General features: G+C 43.4%; 1 long non-coding RNA gene across 12 annotated transcripts in view; it reads right to left on the bottom strand.

Annotated features, from left to right (window-relative positions):
- LOC141144974 (uncharacterized) overlaps positions 1–23312 on the bottom strand; it is a 533505-nt gene that overhangs the window by 219543 nt on the left and 290650 nt on the right. For 11 of the 12 annotated variants that reach the window (XR_012244487.1, XR_012244492.1, XR_012244488.1 and 8 more), the window contains exon 4: positions 9006–9156. The exons of the other annotated variant lie outside the window; for it this stretch is intronic. This is a non-coding gene — a long non-coding RNA (uncharacterized lncRNA). The remainder of the gene's footprint in view (positions 1–9005; positions 9157–23312) is intronic. 12 annotated transcript variants of the gene reach the window in all.

Raw genomic sequence — 23312 nt, 5'->3', positions numbered from 1 at the left:
TTCCGGTTCTTCGGGCTCTTCTGGTTCTTTCTCCGGCGTTCTCGTCCAGCATCTCCTCCGCGGCGTCTTCTATCTCCTTCTCCTCGGGCCGCTCCGCACCCATGGCATGGGGGGAGGTTCCCGCTCTTCTCTTCATCTTCTTCTCTTCTTCATCTTCTTCTTCATCTTCTTCTCTTTCATCTTTTTCTCTTCTTCTCTTCTTCATTTTCTTCTCTGGGCCGCTCCGCATCCATGCTGGCATGGAGGGAGGCTCCCGCTGTGTGACGGCGTCTCCTTGTCTGACGGTTCTTAAATAACGGGGGGCGGGGCCACCCGGTGACCCCGCCGCCCTCTGATGCACAGTGACTTGACGAGACTTCCCTGTGACGTCACGGGGAATGCCACAGGGAAGTCCCGTCATGTCCCGTGCGCCAGAGGGGGGCGGGGTCACCGGGTGGCCCCGCCCCCATTATTTAAGAACCGTCAGAAGAGGAGACGCCATAACACAGCGGGAGCCTCCCTCCATGCCAGCATGGATGCAGAGCAGCCCGGAGAAGAAGATGAAGAAGAGAAGAAGAGAAGAAAAGAAGAAGATGAAGAAGAAGATGAAGAAGAGAAGAAGATGAAGAGAAGAGCGGGAGCTTCCCTCCATGCCATGGGTGCGGAGCGGCCTGAGGAGAAGAAGATAGAAGACGCCGCGGAAGAGATGCTGGACGAGAATGCCGGAGGAAGAACCAGAAGAGCCAGAAGAACCAGAAGAAGAAGAAGATGAAGGAAGATAGAAGAAAGAAGAAGCATTTAAATAAAGGAATTGTCAAAAACTGTCTCTTGTCATTTTTAACATTTTTGACAGTTTTTTAGTGAAATGGTAGGTACCCCCTTACCATTTCACACAGGGGGGGGCCGGGATCTGGGGGTCCCCTTGTTAAAGGGGGCTTCCAGATTCCGATAAGCCCCCCGCCCGCAGACCCCCACAACCACCGGCCAGGGTTGTGGGGATGAGGCCCTTGTCCTCATCAACATGGGGACAAGGTGTTTTGGGGGGCTACCCCAAAGCACCCTCCCAATGTTGAGGGCATGTGGCCTGGTACGGTTCAGGAGGGGGGGCGCTCTCTCGTCCCCCCCTCTTTTCCTGCGGCCTGCAGGTTGCGTGCTCGGATAAGGGTCTGGTATGGATTTTTGGGGGGACCCCACGCCGTTTTTTTTTTTTGGCGCGGGGTTCCCCTTAAAATCCATACCAGACCTGAAGGGTCTGGTATAGAATTTAAGGGGACCCCCACGTCATTTTTTTTTTTTAATTTTGGCCGGGGTTCCCCTAAATATCCATACCAGACCTGAAGGGCCTGGTATGGAATTTAGGGGGACCCCCACGTCATTTTTTTTTTAAATTTTGGTTCGGGGTTCCCCTGTGGGGAATTTCCATGCCGTTTTTATCAATGAACTTCTATGTGTATTGTCGGACCGGCAATGCAATAGCCGCTAGTAGTTTTAAATGGCTTTTTTCCTTTAAAATGTCATTTTGCTGTCAGACTGTTCTAAACACGGGAAACATGCGCCCCTTTACAGGCATACTATAGACATCCCCCAGCTACGAAATTTAAAGGGATATTACACTTTTATTGTTTGACTTTAAGCATTATTAAAATCACTGCTCCTGAAAAAACGTCCGTTTTTAACACTTTTTTTTGCATTGATCCATGTCCCCTGGGGCAGGACCCAGGTCCCCAAACACTTTTTATGACAATAACTTGCATATAAGCCTTTAAAATTAGCACTTTTGATTTCTCCCATAGACTTTTAAAGGGTGTTCTGCGGCATTCGAATTTGCCGCGAACACCCCAAATTGTTCGCTGTTCGGCGAACTTGTGAACAGCCAATGTTCGAGTCGAACATGAGTTCGACTCGAACTTGAAGCTCATCCCTACTTGTATACATTATACTTCCAGTGGGTCAAGGGTATGTGCATTGACCATGAGTCCTTTTATTTATCAAGTAGGCACAACACCATAGCTAGCCAACTTTTGACATTTCCTTTCATTCACCTCAAAAGAGATACAGAGGAAATATTGTGGTCATGTTATCTTTAAAAAGTGTCAAATCTCAGTTGTCTAATTACAGGTATTGTAGCCACCCTGACTATATGATTGTGTCAGATTTTTGCATCTCAAAACGGTACATTATTTTGCATAGAAATTTGGCGTTTTATATTTTAGACCTGTAATTCTTAGTAATAACACACTTAAATCTGTCCAAATAAGAGTCTAGTAGACATCCTGGGTATGATAAAGTTTGAAACACTAAATCATAAATTATAATATAATAAATAACTATAAATAATTATAAAAAAATAATAATATAATAATAATAAAATTAATTTCCTCCACGATTCACTATCGCTCAATTCTGCAAGTGTTCTAATTTACTATCGCTGTTTTCTAGCTGGTCTCAAACCGCTTTTGACGTAAAGGGACACTTTTTGGTTGTCATGGACAATCTCAAGTTTCTAGGCAGAAAGAACAGTATATATAATACAAAACTGCATGCAAGACACTGAAAAAGCATTAGGGACAAAAGGGAGGTGAAATTATTTCATACAGTAACGTAATCTGTAAGATTACATTGTACTGTATATGTTATGTATTGTGTACTTTTTGAATTTGCCGCCGGGCTCCTCCCCCATGTGCCACAAAACTCGCAGGGAAAGGAGCCCGGCACACAGAGGAATCAGGCGGAGGACACAGCCCGCAGATACAGCGGGGGGACATCGCAGGATCCTGGGGACAAGGTAAGTACACTGCTCCAGGATCCTGCAATGCAATCCCGAGTGTGGCGCGGGGGTTACCGCTAATGGTACTGGAATTTAAACCCGAGCCACACTTGGGACTATCGCCAGGGAGGTTAAAGTGGTTGATAAAGTCAAAAAAATATCATTGCCAACTCCCACTGTTCTATCAAGCCATCCTACACAGTGTAAATGTCTGTATAAAATAATGCCTCTAAATACCTAATCTCAGATCTTTTCTGGCTGGTCATGTGACCTCCGAGTGCTCTCCTCCTCTGCTCTAAGGGCTACAGCAGCAGGGGCCGAGATCCCCCTATGACATCAGCTGGGGCGGTCACATGACTGATGTGCTTCCGCTCAGCTCCTCCCACTGTAGCCCTTAGATCGGGGGGAGGAGAGCGGCTGGAGGTCACGTGACCGGCCAGAAAAGATCTGAGATATGTGTATTTAGAGGCATCGTTTTATACAAACATTTACACTATGTAGGATAGCTTGGTAGAACAGAGGGGCTGACAGTAATCTTTATTTAACTTTACTGCCAGCTACTAATAGCGGCAGGAGGGGAGAGGGATGGGGGAAGGGTCAGCTCATGCACACAGGAGCTGACAGGCAGGGAGGGAGGGGGGAGAGAGTAGAGCAGCAGGATGACAGCGGCATGTAACCTAACCACTATCATCATAGATCAGCAGCCATGATTACCACGGTCAGCACACTAAGAGGGACACAGGAACAGGCAGGATCAACCAGGTTTTTTACAACATAAGAGGGACAGATTAGACGGCACATGCACTGTGCTTTTTAACCTGCTATAAGGGAACATAATCTCTCTTTTTTAGGGTTATAACGTTTAACTTCTAATCATATCAATAGATAGAATGCATTACAGTACAAAATTAAATATTCAATCACTTCTAATTGTTAAACATTTTGTTGTATTTTCGGTCAGCTACATTTTTAACATTAAACCTATGCAAACTAAAGCAGCAATATGCATCAACTCCGTCCAAAATGATTATACAGTAAGGGATTAGTGGGAGAAGTATTTATGGCCCCCCGTAGACTTTTGGGAGCATTTAGCAGAAGGATTTTCTATCAGCTTGGCCTATTTTTGTGTAACACATGTATAAACAGACATGTATCATCATATATATATATATATATATATATATATATAATGATATATATATATAATGATATATATATATAATGATCGCACACATTCTGGCAACCAACAGTTATGAAACATTGTCTCAAACCCAGATCAGAAAGTCATATTGTCAGGCTTTACCGCAGAGTACATTATATTGCAATCCCCTCTGGCGCTTAAGAGTTCAATTGTGTCTAAAGTCTACTTAAAATATAAAACACTGAATTCCAAAATAGCTTTACATCAATCTGAAAAAAAAAATGATGTATTTATACAAGCAGACAGCTTTTGGTCTGCCATGAATGATATGTATAAAGTCAGGGTAATCAGGCTAAAAAAGCAGAGTTCACAGCGGTGTGCTTAGGCTTAGCTTGCACAGTGTAAACACCTGCATTAAAAGAAGCATTCATTATATGCACTGTGCTTTTAATATAGCAGACATGTGGGGGATATATTCTTATGGCATGTCCCCAGTAATTCATGTTAGGCCATTTTGTATTACATAAACATATTCATAAAAATAATGTTTAAAAAAAAAAAATCCTGAATCACCACAGGGATTAAAATATGAAAGTGGGTCAGTGTGACTTGGCAGCCAGACAGTCAGTAATCCCATCTGCATTGCATTTTCAATGAGCTGAAAAAAATGGGGGAAAAAGGAGAGCTAACTACAGAGCTAGAGAGAGGGAAGGAGAGAGTGATGGGGGGGGGAGAGACCCTGACGCTGAATTTCATCGCCGTATTACAAAATGTCATCTACATCTTCACTGAGCACTGACACAGTAACCCAGTCAAGTAATAATAGGTCTCTGCATTCGCCGGTATGTGGTTTCCCAAAGCTGGCATTACTGAAATAAGCAATGTATTATCTGTAGCACAACAGGGGTATTTGCAAACAAGCGTGAAAATTATTCAAGACACACTATAAGGGCCTGCATATCTACGCTTGTCATTAGGTGCCCTGAGGATCAAAAAATATGCACATCATTTCTTCCAAGTTTCTTGCGAGGAGAGTAAAAAGGAAAAAAACATTGCCATTATCAAAGTACCATATTGGCAAGTCTTATCCTAGGTCTTTCTGCAAAGGTATGCATGTTTTCATTTGATCTTATAAGAGGTATACCCGCTATAGGAAAAGCCACAACGTAATCCTTATAAAAATTTCCTTAGTGCACCACTGCTGTGTCTATAGCATAACAAGGCCCCATTACAGCAAAGTATCTAATAACAAGCCCAGAGTTAATACTTTCATCTGACCGGCTATGAAAAGAAAGAGATAAGGCTGTATACAATTCTATGTTTATTTCACCTTATATGACTCGTGAATTCACGACAGATTGCGTAAGTGCTGTTCATCCAGTTTTTGCCTTGAGCAGATATTTTACACACAGGACCATTCAATAATAAGTGCGGGACAGTTTTAGGGTCCATGCACTCTGGGATTTAAAAAAAAGCCAGTTCTTTTGGCAGAGAAAAACCCTCATGTAGAGCTTTTTTTTTTTACAGGAGTTTAGGAGCATTTAGGAGCTTTTAGGAATGTTTAGGAGCATTTACTTGTTTTTCTCTGCCAACAAAAAACCTATACAGACCAGAAGGTTTTTTATTTCTGCCTCTAAACGCTGAGCTTAAAGTGGATGTAAACCATCATATATACCCGGTGAAGTGAACAGCCACAGATGATACACAGGGATGAAACAAATCTCAATACATAAGTTTTACATGTATATCTGCTGTCTTCAGCTTGCTATACTCTTTAGAAAGTGCATATCGTGTGAGAAATGTTCTCTTCCTGTTCAGCACTGGGAGTGAAGTCTTGGAATACACTGTGTGACAGCTAATTGGAGGAAAGGCACGCCCCCCTCCCCATAGGCAGAGGAAGGAAAGAATGTGCTGTGAATAGACCAGCTCTCTGCTAATCTATGGATAGCACCCATCCTGACACAAATTTCAGACTGGTTTTATCTCTGCTGTCAGAGAGCTTGTCAGAAGTTAAAATGCTGACAACAGAAGAATGGAGCAGCAAAAACCCACGAGACTTGGGGCTTTGAAGAGAGATAAGAAAACACTACAGATATATGTGCCCAGGTCAAATTTCATGAATCAGGTTTACATCCACTTTAAAATATGCCTCTAAACGTCCTAATGTGCATGGACACATAGGATAACAATGAGCTGCTTCTACAGATAAAACACAAAAAACCTGTAGAAGCAGAAATTTTTTTATGCCAGTATGCATGGATCATGTTATTGCAGAGGCGGCGCTTCATTGGCGGGGTTTGCATCGCCATCACGCTGAGCAGCATCCGCCCAGCTGGGTGCTTTGTACTCAGTGTGAGAACAAAGTCACTTGCGGCGGGCTACAAAAAGATGGCTGCCATGAGGACTAAACCCCTTGTGAACTGAACACACTGAGAAACCAGGAACTAGCTGGGGAGAGTCACAGACGTGGCTTGAAGGAGGACAGATGTGAGGAGGACCCTGCTACTCTGCTGGGGACACAGATATAAGGAAGGGCTCCGCTGGGGACACAGATGTAAGGAAGGACTCTGCTGGGGACACAGATGTGAGGAGGGCTGTGCTGCTGGGGACACAGATGTAAGGAGGGACTCCACTGGGGACACAGATGTGAGGAGGGACTCCGCTGGGGACACAGATGTAAGGAGGGACTCCGCTGGGGACACAGATGTATGGAGGGGCTCCGCTGGGGACACAGATGTAAGGACAGGCTCCGCTGGGGACACAGATGTATGGAGGGGCTCCGCTGGGGACACAGATGTAAGGAGGGACTCCACTGGGGACACAGATGTATGGAAGGGCTCCACTGGGGACACAGATGTAAGGAGGGGTTCCGCTGGGGACACAGATGTAAGGAGGGACTCCGCTGGGGACACAGATGTAAGGAGGGGCTCCGCTGACAGGGACACAGATGTAAGGAGGGGCTCCGCTGATGGGGACATAGATGTAAGGAGGGACTCCAGCTGAAAACGGGTCACAAGAGTGCAGAACGAACTGCACTCCTGTGATCCACAGGAGGAGTACGGTGAAAAACACAGTTCATGACATGTAGTCAGTCATATAAAAAGTGTCCATTTTGTCAGGTTTTTTGGTATGGCCATCCAGCTTACTTTGTACATAAAAAGTCCAATAATTCCATTATTTGGTCACAAAAAAAAACAGCATGTACATTCAGAAAATGTCCAAGCATATCCTCAGCTATGAATAGTATAAAAATAAACTTCTGAGCTCCTTGTCAAAGTTTGCAATATATTCACCCAAAACACATCCTGTTGTTTTAAAAGCTTATGTTAGCCACCTCTTTCTTTCAACATTTTACCACTTCTGAAATAAAATCTGACTTGCGGTATGACCAAAATCTTTTTAAGTGTTTTCCAATTGCTAAGTGTAAAAAATTTTTGTGGCTTGGTGCAGAAGTAAAAAAAAACATCCCTTCTATTTTGGATAGACTCCCCCACATATTCTATTTATGCGGATGTTGTAATGACAACATATGATGAAAAGAAGTCAAGACATGCCTTGATGGGATTTGTTCCCTCTGCTTGAGATACACATGACCCTATAAAAATATTGTTAGAAAAAATATCACACAAGGTCACACAAAAGACACATAACACATTCTAATGCTCAGAAATGAAATAATCAATGAAGAACCACCTTTGCTAACATTTAACTACCCCACTACACTGTATGCTATAGGTGCTGTTAAAAGATACAAGTTATCAAACTTTAAAAACTGACACATCTATATATTTCTTTTTAAAATGTTACTAAAAGTCAAAAAAATAATTTTATTAAAATAACAAACATGTTATACTTACCTGCTCTGTGTAGTGGTATTGCACAGAGTGGTCCCAATCCTCCTCTTCTGGGGTCCCCGGCAGTGATCGTGGCTCCTCTTCTTCTTAGGGACTACCATAGCCACCTGCTGGCTATGGGGAGAGCGTGGCCTGCACACTTCCGATCTGTGTGTCTATGGAGCCGCGCTCCATAGACTTACACAGCGGGACTAAGGCCCGCCCCCCACTTCCTCCTTACTGCATCTGATTGACAGCAGCAAGAGCCAATGGCTCCTGCTGCTACTCGAGTGCTGTGTAAAGAGGAAAAGAGGGGAGAAGAGATGAAGCCGCTCACAGCGCTCATCCCTTCTCCCCTCTCTTCCCCTTCACACAGGGGAAGGGGGGCACAGAGAAACTGAAAACTTTAATCCAAACAATGCATTAAGGTAAAAAAAAGTTTTTTTTAGGTTTAGTAACACTTTAAGTATTTCAGGTCCCAAGAGACTGCCGGACCATTTACTGGATGCAGCATGGCTCGTGCACGTGCAGTAGGCTGTCGGCTGTGAAACCGCTAGGAGACACAGTCAGCTGCCCACAGTTAAGATGCCGGCGTCTGGACCCAAAGACCAGCAAAGAGCTGTGTCAGGTGAGGGCATTGCTGGATCCTGGGACAGGTAAGTGCATGTGCATGCTTTTTAAATATCAGCAGCTACAGTATTTGTAGCTGCTGACTTTTACATTTTTGTGAAATGTTTTATAGCAAAAAGTAAAAAATATAGTTTTTTTTTTTTCAAAATTGTGGGTGTTTTATTGTTTATAGGGCAGAAAATAAAAAATGCAATGGTGATCAAATACCATCAAAAGAAAACTCTATTTGTGGGGAAAAAAATGACATAAATTTTATTTGGATACAGTGCTGCATGACCGCGCAATTGTCCGTTAAAGTAACAGCAGTGCCGTATCACAAACAATGGCCTGGTCATGAAGGGAGGTAAATCTTCTGGAGGTCAAGTGTTTAATGAAGGTAATTCAGTAAGGCAAAAAATCTTTTGGTATAGTAAAAATGTATAGTCCAGGCCCATATATTTTAGTTTGAGTAATATTGTCATGGAGTGCCAACCCTCAATAAAAACAATGAGAAAGAGAATTTGTAATGGATTTGGGCGTTGAATGGTCTCCTCCAGACAAACAAAGATAAACATTTGCATTTAAATATTTATTGAATAATAGAAAAAGACATATAAACATAAAACAGTAGGGGAATAACACACACGCCCCTACATATAAAAACAATGACGCTCACCCATGCTCCAACGTGGGACTGCTGCCCAGCTACTTCACATCCAATGCAGAGCTATGTGCCTGCATTGGTCGTAATGATTTCAGAGGACTTTAGACCACCGTAGTGCAGGGAAGAGGGGGCTGCAAGGATGAGTCTAGCAACACGGAGGAACCTGTGGGAGTAGAGGAGCCGGTAAGTAAATGTGCTTTTTAAAGTCACCTACACAAAAACAAACATTTAACCCTTGCAGTGTCAACACAGCCCCACTGCAAGTGAGAATTGTTACTTTTACTGGAGTTTAGTTTTAGGCAAGATCAGGCTGTGGTTCCCCTGCGGCTGCACAGGCACAGCAGCCCTTTCATTTGAATGGGCTGATTAACCTATGGACAATGCAGGGAAACATCCTAGCGTCTTTTACAAAATCGAAGCTGCAGGGAAACCGCATAGTGCCATGCAGTTCCCAAGCTTAGGAATATGCACTGCGGTTACCAGTGCATGGGGATGCCATTAAGAATCAATGGCACCCCTGCATATCTGCTAACAGCAGCATGTTTTTGCTGTGGGTGCAGGAAAGCGTGCAATTTACATGCAGTCCCATGCCACGCAAATTCCAGCATATTTAGAGAGACAGCTTGGAGCGAGAGTGGAGGAGTCTGATTGCGAACCAGATATCGAGTGTCCCCGTGTGCTGCAATTATCACCAGATCCTGTGTATTTCACCCGTTGGCTAACGCTCGATTCGGCCCATCGGGGGCCGCTACTGCAGGAGAGGCTGGGGGAAACAATTATCGCACTTTGGAATATAATTTGACCACTTCCTGGTATTCGGGACACATTTGCATCACACAGACTTTCTTTTACACTTCTACCTTTGACTGTATTCATCTTCAAAAAGATTGGATTTCGTTGCTATTGGGAGTCACACCTTTCGGAACTTGCACTAGTCATTGGCTTTCCCAGCATTACTTCATGATCATCATTGTTCATTTGGGATATCTATTACACACATTGGTGTGTCAGTGTGTCACGGTTTTTTGTTTGCACATTGTCACTTTATATTTTTCTGCACCTTACCAGATATTGCTATATTATATTGGAATGTTGTAGATTCACTAATAATTTTCTGCACAGTGTCACTTTATATATTTTTCTGCACCTTACCAGTTATATGCTTCATTATTTCAACTCTGAAGACTCATTTTGAGATTAGTTTGTTTCACCTATATTGTGCGCTAGCATTTACTCTTTTTTTAGTGTTATTACATTTCATCATACCATTGATGGTTTTTTATTGCTGTGTATCACTTTTTTACTGGATTTTGTGATATATTTATTGCAGTTGGATTATTACTGCAGTTATTTGTTTTTTTCTGTTAGGGTGAGTGAGCACCACATATATTTATTTTTATTTTTTTGAGGTATGTGAGTACACTTTTTATGTTGGCAGCTCCCTTTCAGCTCTTTTGATTATTGAAGTTGTGCGCATTAGTTATTTTTAGATTGACTGAAGAAATGACACTTTGCTACAATGTAAAGTAGTGAGTGTACAGCTTGTATAACAGTGTAAATTTGCTGTCCCCTCAAAATAACTCAATACACAGCCATTAACGTCTAAACCGTTGGCAACAAAAGTGAGTACACACCTAAGTGAAAATGCCCAAATTGGGCCCAAAGTGTCAATATTTTGTGTGACCACCATTATTTTCCAGCACTGCCTTAACCCTCTTGGGCATGAAGTTCACCAGAGCTTTACAGGTTGCCAGTGGAGTCCTCTTCCACTCCTCCATGATGACATCACTGAGCTGGTAGATGTTAGAGACCTTACGCTCCTCCACCTTCCATTTTGAGGATTCCCGCACAGATGCTTAATAGGGTTTAGGTCTGGAGACATGCTTGGCCAGTCCATCACCTTTATCCTCAGCTTCTTTAGCAAGGCAGTGGTCGTCTTGGAGGTGTATTTGGGGTCGTTATCATGTTGGAATACTGCCCTGAGGCCCAGTCTTCGAAGGGAGGGGATCATGCTCTGCTTCAGTACGTGACAGTACATGTTGGCATTCATGGTTCCATCAATGAACCATAGCTCCCCAGTGCCGGCAGCACTCATGCAGCCCCAGACCATGACACTCCCACCACCATGCTTGACTGTAGGAAAGACACATTTGTCTTTGTACTCCTCACCTGGTTGCCGGGACACACGCTTGACACCATCTGAACCAAATAGGTTTATCTTGGTCTCATCAGACCACAGGACATGGTTCCAGTAATCCATGTCTTCAGTCTGCTTGTCTTCAGCAAACTGTTTGCAGGCTTTCTTGTGCTTCATCTTAGAAGAGGCTTCCTTCTAGGATGACAGCCATGCATACTAATGTGATGCACTGTGCGGCGTATGGTCTGAGCACTGACAGGCTGACCCCCCACCCCTTCAAACTCTGCAGCAATGCTGGCAGCACTCATACATCAATTTCCCAAAGACTAATTTCCCAACCTCTGGATATGACGCTGAACCCGTGCACTCAGCTTCTTTAGTCAACCATGGCGAGGCCTGTTCTGAGTGGAACCTGTCCTGTTAAACCGCTTTATAGTCTTGGCCACCATGCTGCAGCTCAGTTTCAGGGTCTTGGCAATCGTCTTATAGCTTAGGCCATCTTTATGTAGAACAACATTTCTTTTTTTCAGATCCTCAGAGAGTTCTTTGCCATGAGGTGTCATGTTGAACTTCCAGTGACCAGTATGAGAGAGTGAGAGCGATAACACCAAATTTAACACACCTGCTCACACCTGAGACATTGTAACAATAACGAGTCACATGACACCGGGGAGGGAAAATGGCTAATTGGGCCCAGTTTGGACATTTTCACTTGGGGTGTACTCACTTTTGTTGCCAGCAGTTTAGACATTATTGGCTGTGTGTTGAGTTATTTTGAGGGGACAGCAAATTTACACTGTTATACAAGCTGTACACTCACTACTTTACATTGTAGCAAAGTGTAATTTCTTCAGTGTTGTCACATGAAAAGTTATAATAAAATATTTACAAAAATGTGAGGAGTGTACTCACTTTTGTGAGATACAATATATGCTCTGATTTCATTGCATAAGGCCCCTAAAAGTGGTGTTGGCCAGAGCTTGAAAAGGGCCCAGGGACCTCAGAAGCACCTTCAAAGATGTGTGGCCAGACCCTATTTTTTTGCCAGGCCCTAAGTGCCTGATTATAGCTACAGCAAATTGATCAGCTATTCTCTATTCATAAATGTAAAGATTATTCTTACATACAAAACAGCCATAAACATTTAACAATTTTATCTAGCCCTAATAAATGCTTTTCAATATATTTAAATCTATTTGTAATTTAAAAAAAAATAGCAGTAAAACATAAGTGATTACAACCTTTTAAAAACCATCTTGCTTACAAAACCTGTCCTTTCTTGATTACTATAGGGCTTTGATTCGGGGAATAGACTGTACAGCCATTTATTTCTGACCAAAGGGAAAAAGATTGTAAATTTTAACAATTGTAAAAGCCCCTCCTGAAAAGCAATGGTTGATTGTGGATGGACTGAATACACATTAAATCCCACTTGACAAAATAAGGCAAAATCATTTGTAAGGCTAATTCCTGAATCCGAGGGAAGCAAAGCAAAAAACGTTTTGTTAATTTAAATGATGAAGTTATTAGAACACTGGAAGTCTGCTGAAACCTTTGCTGAAAATTAAAAATCAGGGCAAAAATAGTTAAAGTGAAACACAACAACTTGATAAATAATATGTTCTTTGTTCTTTAGCAAGGAATATACATTCCACTTTAATAATTATGGTATCAAAATTAGTCTGTGATGTAAATCATAAAGTGGAACTAAACCCATCAAATTAACAGTTTCAAAAAACTGTTTCTTATTTCCCCACATCTACCATTATCTGGAATACATGACACCCCTTCCTTTCCCTCAGCTTATGGAAATCCTCTTGCATTCCGCTGTTGGCGTCTCAAAAAAATTTTTTTTGAAAAACTTTTTTTATTTTCTTGACAAACACAAAACAATACAGACGTACAGCAGCTCAGCCAACATCTGGCCTTCATCAGGGAAGGGACCCACGCAGGGGTCATAAAGTATTGTTATAATATCAAGGAACATTAAATTATCTACGGCTACCATAGGTATAACAACAGCAACAAGTTGTCATGGCTCCTGCTCCAAGGGAGGACTAACAAAGGGCTCTCGCACCCAGAATAACTCTCGAACCTTGGTTGGTCTATTAGGAAGTTATGGAGGGCTGTCATATATCAGGAAGGTCACTTAATTTATTACAGCAGTGGAGGGTTCCGCTAACCACTTACTCCAGACTCTGTCATGCTTTTTCGGATACCCTCTGTGTGTATAGGTGTCCCTGTAAAGGGGTATCACATTGTTGCAAATATCAATATTTAAACTATAAACATGTAGCTAGTGCTGTAGGGATGGGTTTGCTCAGGCCTGCAGCACACCACTCAGCGCCAAAATGGATTTAGTTAATGCTTCTAAGCAGAGCTAGAACTACAGACTGGAAATTACAGGTATAAAAAGACTTACAGTATCTAAACTGAGTCTTTTAAAGGACAGCAGCCGTTTAAAATATTACATAAAATGACAATAATAGCATACATAAACTGTAGAGGTAAACATACACTATAAAACAGCGCTATTGTTGAGCAAAAATACATAGGAAATTATGCGGCCAACTACGCATAAAAACATCACACAGAGAAGTAGAGAGTCCGTGAAGTGGTCAGAGGACAGTCCATAAGTGACAATACAGCCGTATCCCAGTGTGCGCCTTCCACCGGTCAGTGAAGTATCACCCTGTGTTGACACTCTCCCCCTAGGGGGTCAGACTCACCAGATCTGCAAATAATAACAAGCCTCCAAGAATAAAGAGATCTCCTCATCACCTCTCTCTCAATCCCACTCCGGGGGGTTTTCAGGGGGGGGTCACAACTCCACACAGATAGGCAAAAAGAAAAGAAGTATGCACATAGCGTAATTCTGTTTATTGGAGCCAAAACCCACAATCTTCTAAAAACCCTTCAATCAATATACGTACATATAAAACAGTCAATCAAGCATGAAAATAGAAAAGGCTGCGTGTCACCATTCAAAGGATCAGCCGGCTCGGTGCCCAGGGGAACAGATCACTTCCTGGTTGTAGATCGGGCTGTGGTGGAACGCAAACCTCACTTCCGGCGTCGTGTAAGCCAGGAAGTGATCTGTTCCCCTGGGCACCGAGCCGGCTGATCCTTTGAATGGTGACACGCAGCCTTTTCTATTTTCATGCTTGATTGACTGTTTTATATGTACGTATATTGATTGAAGGGTTTTTAGAAGATTGTGGGTTTTGGCTCCAATAAACAGAATTACGCTATGTGCATACTTCTTTTCTTTTTGCCTATCTGTGTGGAGTTGTGACCCCCCCCTGAAAACCCCCCGGAGTGGGATTGAGAGAGAGGTGATGAGGAGATCTCTTTATTCTTGGAGGCTTGTTATTATTTGCAGATCTGGTGAGTCTGACCCCCTAGGGGGAGAGTGTCAACACAGGGTGATACTTCACTGACCGGTGGAAGGCGCACACTGGGATACGGCTGTATTGTCACTTATGGACTGTCCTCTGACCACTTCACGGACTCTCTACTTCTCTGTGTGATGTTTTTATGCGTAGTTGGCCGCATAATTTCCTATGTATTTTTGCTCAACAATAGCGCTGTTTTATAGTGTATGTTTACCTCTACAGTTTATGTAGCTAGTGCTATTAACAATGTGTTTAAGCTAAACAAATGTCAAAAACCATATTTCTGGGGGCGTGGCCTGGCACCGGACTCTAATGGACGTCTAATCCCCGTGCTCCGGTCTTTAGAGGTCTTTTCAGAAGCCGAGCGAAGCCATACATACCCGCAGACATGGGGAAAACAAAGGGGAACACATCCTCATCCCGATCCCGATCCCCGAGGAGGCCCGACTCGCAACCAACGGGCAGCATCCCAGAGATCTTCCGGACACAGCCAGGCGAGGCCCCGGCTTCATCTCGGGCCTACTCCTCGACAGTGCGCTCCTCTAGTCTCAGCCCGTCTGGTAGGCACCAAGCGCAGTCTTCCATGCCAGACACAGCGGCACAACAGCCTGTTAACATAGGGGAGCTGAGATCAGTAGCAGAGGACATAAAAGCTGCACTTGCTACAGCAATAACGGACCTCCGAAGGGACATCCAATCTATGGCGGTGCGCATGGAGGATATTGAAGAAACAACAGGCCGCAATGCAAATAACATCCAGCAGCTCCAGTTATCATCACAGGCACAAAATACCCAGTACAGAGACCTACACAGATACCTGGAAGACCTGGACAACCGCGGCAGGCGTCACAACTTGCGAGTAAGATGTATGCCAGAAGCGATCGATCACACTCAAATTGCACAGGCCACCATAGCCGTATTTAACGATCTCTTAGGCAGACCCCCAGAGACCCCCATTGATTGTGAATGGGCCCTCAGGCCAAGGGGAAGAGACACTGACCCTCCCAGGGATGTAGTATGTTGCTTGGTCAACTTTAAACTAAAAGAAGAGATCCTGCGCAGGGCCAGAGACCCGCCGCAATCTAATGTTTCAAGGTACAGAGATTAAAATATTTCAAGATCTATCACCCATTATACTCCAAAATAGAAGAGACTTACGCCCCCCTCCTTAATCTACTACGCACAAGCGGAATCCAATACCACTGGAAATTCCCCTTCTGCCTCTCAGCCACATCACAAGGGCGCACGGCAAATCTGAGGGTCCCGGAAGATCTCCCCGTATTCTGCGAAGCATTGAATATACCATGCATTGATATACCTGATTGGTACAGACCTCTCAGAACCCCTCAGATCAGAAGATCTACCTCAATGGATGCCATCCCAGTACATGACAACTTCCATATCAGAAGGCGCCGATCCAACTCACCCAGAACCAACACCTCTGCGGGACATAGGAACACCGTAAACAACAGCCCTACGGCCTCTCCAGTTTACAGGAGACCCTGCCATGGTGATACAGAGTAAAAGACCAGCTCACCCCCTTTTTGTTCTTCATCAGGAATCCCCAAACCTAACCCCCAACAAATAAACCATAAAGCTGCTCTGCACCCAAAGATATTGTGAAGAAGGTATCCACATTTGAGCCCTCGACATCAGAGAGGATACATATCCCATCTCAAATGCCCAATCCACAGCTTTCTTTCATACTTAATATACCCGTGGACACCCACTTCGACACCAGGATTCACCGAAAAAGCCAGTCCTCAAGCCCTCCACATACTCGATACATGAAAGACAACCAGTCGATGAGATTCTTCACGACGACCGAACACCCTCATCAAAGGCAACAAACAGTAACTTTTACATCGCGACAGACTTCAGCCAGCCTGAACATTACATTATCATGCAAGTATATCTACTCGACCACAAGGAGAGGAATAATACCTAAGTCTTGCAAACAGCCCATATTTCAGTTTCCACATCCCCATACCCCTTTTACTTCCACATCCCCACACCCCTTTATCTAACTCCCTATAATTTCCACTCAACCCCCCTGTAAGAAGATTATTGCTCAACCTGGAACATAAACAAAAGACCCTCAAGACAGGGCTCCTTTCCTTCCCATTACATCCGGAAACCATCTGTTATAGGACTGAATGCCAGAGATGTATACTACGTAATCAGACCTCCCTCCAGAGGGGCGACTTCTGGAACTTGAGATTACGTCCCTTTACCACCCTATCCTATATTACTCAATCCCAAATAACCTTGCAACCTCACAATGAGACCTTCACTCTGCTCAACAACTCACTACCACCTCGCCCCCAAATTGACCAACAAAAGAGTACAGACCGTGAGGTTCTTACACCTATACAATATCCCATAAAAAGCTATTCTCTAATTACAGATACATATGCAAATGTGGGTTCCATGCGGAGTCGCCAAATGTATATATTTACTTAGTTACTGGTTTCCACATGTTACCTACCTAGGATCTCCAGGTGAGACAAAACCCCCGGACTAACCGAACATCCTAGGAGGGGACACCATGATGTAACATTCTCTGTTATTGTTTCCTTTTTTATATTTTTTGGTGTTTTTTGTTGTTTCGTATTGATGGAGAAAGTTTTATCTCCCTCTCCTGCCGTACTCAGCTATCCACTGAATACTCAATCTCACATAAATGGTTTACCTGTCTTGTAAAAGGTTTCAACTAATCTGTTTAATAATTTTCTATTTTGGTTAACGATACTTTTCTTAAGCAAATACACAGCAGAACCTGGGGCAGGTGAGGCCGGTTCCCAAATCCCATTTGCAATGCTTATCCCAATTCATCGCCATTTATCCAAAACACATAACCAAGCGATTACTGCTGGTTCATTGTCACGATCAATTCAACGATTAATTCATTCAAAAATTCATCCAAATACCAAATGGGACTCGGCCTCACACGCCAGAGGTACATCTAGGAAATGTTTGGATGCTGCAACAAGATATACATACTTACAGCCGATTGCCTAGATGGTGTAGCATAGCAATCCCTACAGTCACAGAATCCCCCCATGCTGCCAATAAACTCATGTAAGATGTACAATGTATTTACAGTCAACTGGTACCTATCCCCATGACACCAACTTCAACATTCCACAAAATAAGCTGAGGTGTCCTCCTCCCTCATACAACCTCATTAGATACTCTACCTTACATTTACCTAACAAGTTACGAATAAGCTCTCCCCTTGCTGACCCATAGTCCTAATGAGCTTAGACATGAATTACTGGCTTCCTTACTCATCCCTATTATTCCTCCACCTCTGAAGACTAGAGGATTCCACAGTCCATTCCACTCAGGGCACACCGGTGCCTCCCACTTCTCCAAGAGACGGGAATTCTCTCTTTCCCGTCGACCCCTACCAGAATACGTAACACCCTGTAAGGAGGGTCCCTGAATCCCTCCTTATCTCCGGAACATTTCCCCTCCCTTTTTTCTTAGTTTGTCCCCCCCCAAAAAAGGAAAAAGCTCCCCCTCCCCCTTTTGACCTCCCTCCATACCCTCTGTACTCTTCCCTGACCACCTTCACTCCTCCCTACTATACCCATTCTTATTGATTCTCCCTCTTTCTTTCCGATTTTCTTTCCTACCCCGCCTCCTCGGTCTCCGCCACTCTCATATCGATAGCTCAGACCTCTCCAACAAAGACACCAAAGTTTCACAGCCCACCCTGTATAATACTTAGGGGTACCTACAGAACAAAAGTTAAGACCCCCTCACCTAGCCAAAACCCGGCCCAACCAATTAATATGTCACGTATAAAAAACACCACTAAACATACTACGTTGAAAATGACATCCTTGAATGTGAAAGGGCTCAACATATCAGAGAAACGCAGCCAAACTCTCTCACAGATGCACAAACTGAAAACCGATATAGCCTTCCTACAAGAAACGCACTTCCGCACTGACAAAATTCCCAAATTCACTAACCCATGGTTCCCAATTTCTTATCATTCTACAAACACACAGGCTAAAACTAAAGGAGTATCAATTTTGATCTCCAAAAACTTAAATTGGGAACTCACCGACTCACTTATCGACAAAGAAGGCAGATACATCTTCTGAAAAGGTAAAGCTCTCGGTCGACCCATAACCTTGGCCAATATCTATAGCCCCAACTCAGCACAATCCAGCTTCTTCAAACAAATACCCCAACTCTTGGCAGGTTTTTGTACCGGACTAACCATACTCGGAGGTGACTTTAATGTTGCATTATACCCACTACTGGACACGTCCTCAGGCACCACATCATTACCCTACAGAACCCTACGCCATATCAAACTGCAATTTCAAGAACTACTCTTACATGACACGTGGCGTACTCTTCATCCAAATGAAAAAGACTACACGTTCTTCTCTGCCCCACATAATAAGTATTCGAGGATAGATTACCTCTTCCTCTCCTAGACTGATCTTCCTTTTCTTTCACACGCAACAATTGAACCAATGCTCCTATCCGACCACCACCCAATCACAATGACATTGACCTTCCCAGATCACATCGCCGTCTCGAAGACTTGGCGATTGGACTCCTCTTTATTGACCTCGGAAGAAGACATCACAGACATTAGGCAAACCATACACAACTTTTTTGTAGACGATAATGGAGGGACAACCCCACTAATACAATGGGAGGCTCATAAGTGTGTACTAAGAGGCAAATTCATTGCTCTTAAGACAGCGCGGAAAAAAGGCCACCAGGCCAAAATCACAAATCTGATACACAAGATTAAAACTCTAGAACGAGTACATAAACAAACTCACGCCCAGCAGTCATACCAAGATCTCACGCAAACTAGAGAACTCCTACGCGCAAAATTGTCCCACAAAACAAAAGGTAAATTTATCCTACAACAGAAATTATTTTACGAATTTGGAAACAAAAGCGGTAAATACCTAGCCAAAGCCATTCAAAGGAACAAAGTTCACACCAACATTCACACTATCAAAGACTCCCAGGGCAGGTCTAAAGTCAATACCCCAGATATAGCTTCCCAATTCGAAACATACTACGCTAATCTATACAACCTGAACAGGCAAAAAGAAAACCCCACTACAGACAACACTAGACGCTCCCTTATTCGAAACTTTTTGAAAGATTATTGCCCCAAACCCATCAACACAGAAGATGCCCACCAATTAGAAAATCCCTTTTCCGAAGAGGAACTTAAAACTGCGATCAAACAATTAAAAGCAGGCAAAAGCCCCTGTCCAGATGGACTCACAGCCGCCTATTTCAAAACCTTCACAGAAGTACTTACCAATCCCTTCCTCAAAGCCTTCAACTCCCTGTCTTCCGCCACGCATTCTTCCCACAGACTTCTTGAAGCACACATTACCGTCATACCAAAGGAAGTAAAGGACACAACACTTGTTACCAATTACAGGACGATCTCCCTCCTAAACGTCGACATAAAATTATTTGCCAAAACCCTTGCGAATCGCCTGCTTCCTCTTCTACCCTCCTTAATAGGTTTAGACCAGGTTGGTTTTATTCCGGGTAGAGAGGCAAGAGATAACACTATCAAAGCCATAAATCTCCACCATTGGATGACAACCAACAAACATAAAGGATTCTTCCTGTCGTTGGATGCGGAGAAGGCATTCGACAGATTGGCCTGGGACTACATGGGAGCAGTACTAAGACACATAGGACTTCAGGATTATATGTTCAACTCGATCATGTCCCTATACACAACACCAACCGCTAGAGTTCGAACGAATGGCCATCTGTCGAGCGCTTTCTCCATAGCCAATGGGACGAGACAGGGATGCCCCCTCTCCCCCATCCTTTTTGTATTAACCCTGGAACCGCTACTAAACTGCCTCAGGAATAACGAAAATATTAAGGGCATACCCATAGCAGGTCGTACATATAAATTAACAGCCTTTGCCGATGACATATTGCTCTCCCTTAGTGAACCCCATATCTCAATCCCAAATCTACTGAAAGACTTCAAACTCTTCCAACACCTCTCTAATTTCAAAATCAATTTCACTAAATCTCATGCCCTCAATGTTACCATCCCACGAGAGACAGTTACACAATGTGAAACTAACTGCCCCTTCCAATGGCGTCATGATGCAATTAAATACTTAGGGATCTATCTCACAGCAAACTTATCAGACCTCTTTACTAAAAATTACTTACCCATACTCAAAACCATATCTGAAGACCTCAAAAAATGGAACAAACCACAGTTTTCGTGGTTCGGCCGTGCGGCAATTATCAAAATGAATATCCTTCTGCGTATCCTCTACATATTACAAACTGTTCCCATAAAACTTCCCTTGTCATTTTTCCTATCTTACAGAAGGATGTGTTCAGAATTTTTATGGAAACAAAAACGCCCGAGAATTTCATATAACCTTTTAACACGACCAAAATTGAAGGGGGGTATTTGTCTCCCAGATCTCCAAAAATACTATTGGGCATGCCATCCTAATAGAATTGTAGACTGGTCAATACATAGTCATTACAAGGATTGGGTTAAACTGGAAGACTCATTATCCCCCTCACCACTACGAATGACACCTTGGCTGTTACCTAAACACATCCCTCCCGCTCTTAGAAAACACCCTCTCATTGAACCGACACTCCGATGTTTCAGAGAAACATGCCTAAAATTACACATCTCCTCTTCTCCGGGACCCTTAACCCCGGTAAGACTCAATCCTGCCTTCCTTCCCGGTATGTCCACACAATTCCTAATACAACAATGGCAACACCCAGACATATTAGCACACCACTTCTTCCGCAACGGGACTCTCCTAGAACGCCTAGCACTAACACCTACTTCCACAAACAGCCCTCTTCCACTCTGGACCTACTTTCAAATTCGCCACTTTTTTGCAGGAGATCAATCACGATGCCTCCGTCGAAAGATCACTCACTCCATTTGAACACCTCTGCTCCCAAACCAACCCCCAACAACACTCAACCTCCAATATATATACCATGCTATTTGCGGGGATTTCCCCTAGGGACGGAAAAGCTTACAAAACATGGGAAAGAGAAACAAAACTAGAATTATCGGAAGACCAATGGGAACGTATATTTACCATTGCTCACAAAGGTTCCTTAAATGTATCTATCCAGGAAAACAATTACAAGACCCTAACACGATGGTACAAAACTCCAGCTATTCTGAACAAAATTAACCCCTCATACCCCAACAAATGCTGGAGGTGTGACGAAGAGCCAGCCACATTGTTACATATTATGTTGTCATGTCCGAAAATTCAACCATTCTTGACCCAAGTCCGAGAACTCACCGAATCAATATCCACCTACACATTAGAGCACTCACCAGCCCAATGCATCTTCCATCACTCAGATGTACCTACCCATCACTATCGTAAAACATTGATCCTACCCCTTCTCAACGCAGCAAAAATGTGCATTCTGAGGCATTGGGGCTCTCCTCTCATACCGACTATACCAGAATGGTTTAAACAGATTAACAAAACAGCTGAAATGGATGAACTCATCTCCATCTCACAAGACACCCCAGCCAAATTTTCAAAGACCTGGGCATGCTGGATTCACTTTGGAACAACTGACAGATATCTATCACTACTGAATTAATCCTTGACCAAGATGCACACACATATGTTAAACTCCTACCGATCTCTCCAGATCACCCCCTCATACACCCCCCCCTTTTTTTTTTTCTTCTTCTTTCTCCCTCCTTCCTTTTACATCACAGATGGCCTGGTCTCCCACCCCTAACCAAGGGACGAGTATGGGAGTCCATAAACCATCATCTTCCTTATGTAGTTTCACGACACGAAATGTCCCACATATTTAACCTACTCCACCATAAAACATCATATCGAAACCACCCTGCAAGTGGTAGAGATCGAGGAGACAACCACTATACCGCTATCTACCTTCCTCCCTCCTTTGCCTCCACCCCCCCCCCCCTTTTTCTCACATTCTGACCTTTCCTCAATTCCCATGTATTTGAAGTCCACTAAGATCCCGTCTTGCTATTCGTTGCGGCTCGGGTTCTCAAATATGAGTACCCGATCAACAACCACACACCATATATGGAATATCTTATCATTAACCAACCCAAGAACTGGAACCTCTCTTCACCAGACATACTCCAAAATGTTACAATATGCTCCAATATATGGAAACGTACTCCCTAAGATTACCCCCAGGGTTTATCTTCTTCCACTAGATATGGTTCTTATCCACTCTATAAGTGTTGAAATGTATGCATTTGAGACTTGTACAACCACCTTATTTTGAACTCATCTGTTCTTAATACCAATATCAATGTTCCATGATACCTTGACGATTGTATGATGACTCTTTCTGCTGGATTTGTTATTGTTCTTTTCTTAAATAAAAATCTTTTTGGTAAAAAAAAAAAACATATTTCTCCATTTACATGAAGGTCAGGTTACTATAACCCAGCCAGCACAGAGTTCCCCCTTACATCAGAGTCTGCAGAATTCCCCCTTACAGTGAAAGGGAGCTCTTATGTAAAGGGGAATGCTGCAGATCATGATTTAAGGGGGGGGACTCTGATGTAAGGGGGGCTCTGTTGACCAGAGACCACCTTATATCAGAGTCCACTGCATTCCCTTTACATCAGAGTTCCCACTTGCATCAGATTCTGCAGCATTGCCCTTGCACTGAAAGCAGAGAATCCTGCAGACTCTGATATGAAGGGGAGTGGCAGGAACTCTGATGTGCAGGGCACTCTGGTGACTAGAGACC

The sequence above is a fragment of the Aquarana catesbeiana genome, linkage group LG05 (assembly GCF_042186555.1).
Source record: "Aquarana catesbeiana isolate 2022-GZ linkage group LG05, ASM4218655v1, whole genome shotgun sequence".
Classification (NCBI taxonomy): domain Eukaryota; kingdom Metazoa; phylum Chordata; class Amphibia; order Anura; family Ranidae; genus Aquarana; species Aquarana catesbeiana.
Note: the sequence above shows the minus strand (reverse complement) of the source record. Positions and strands in the feature narration are given on the sequence as shown.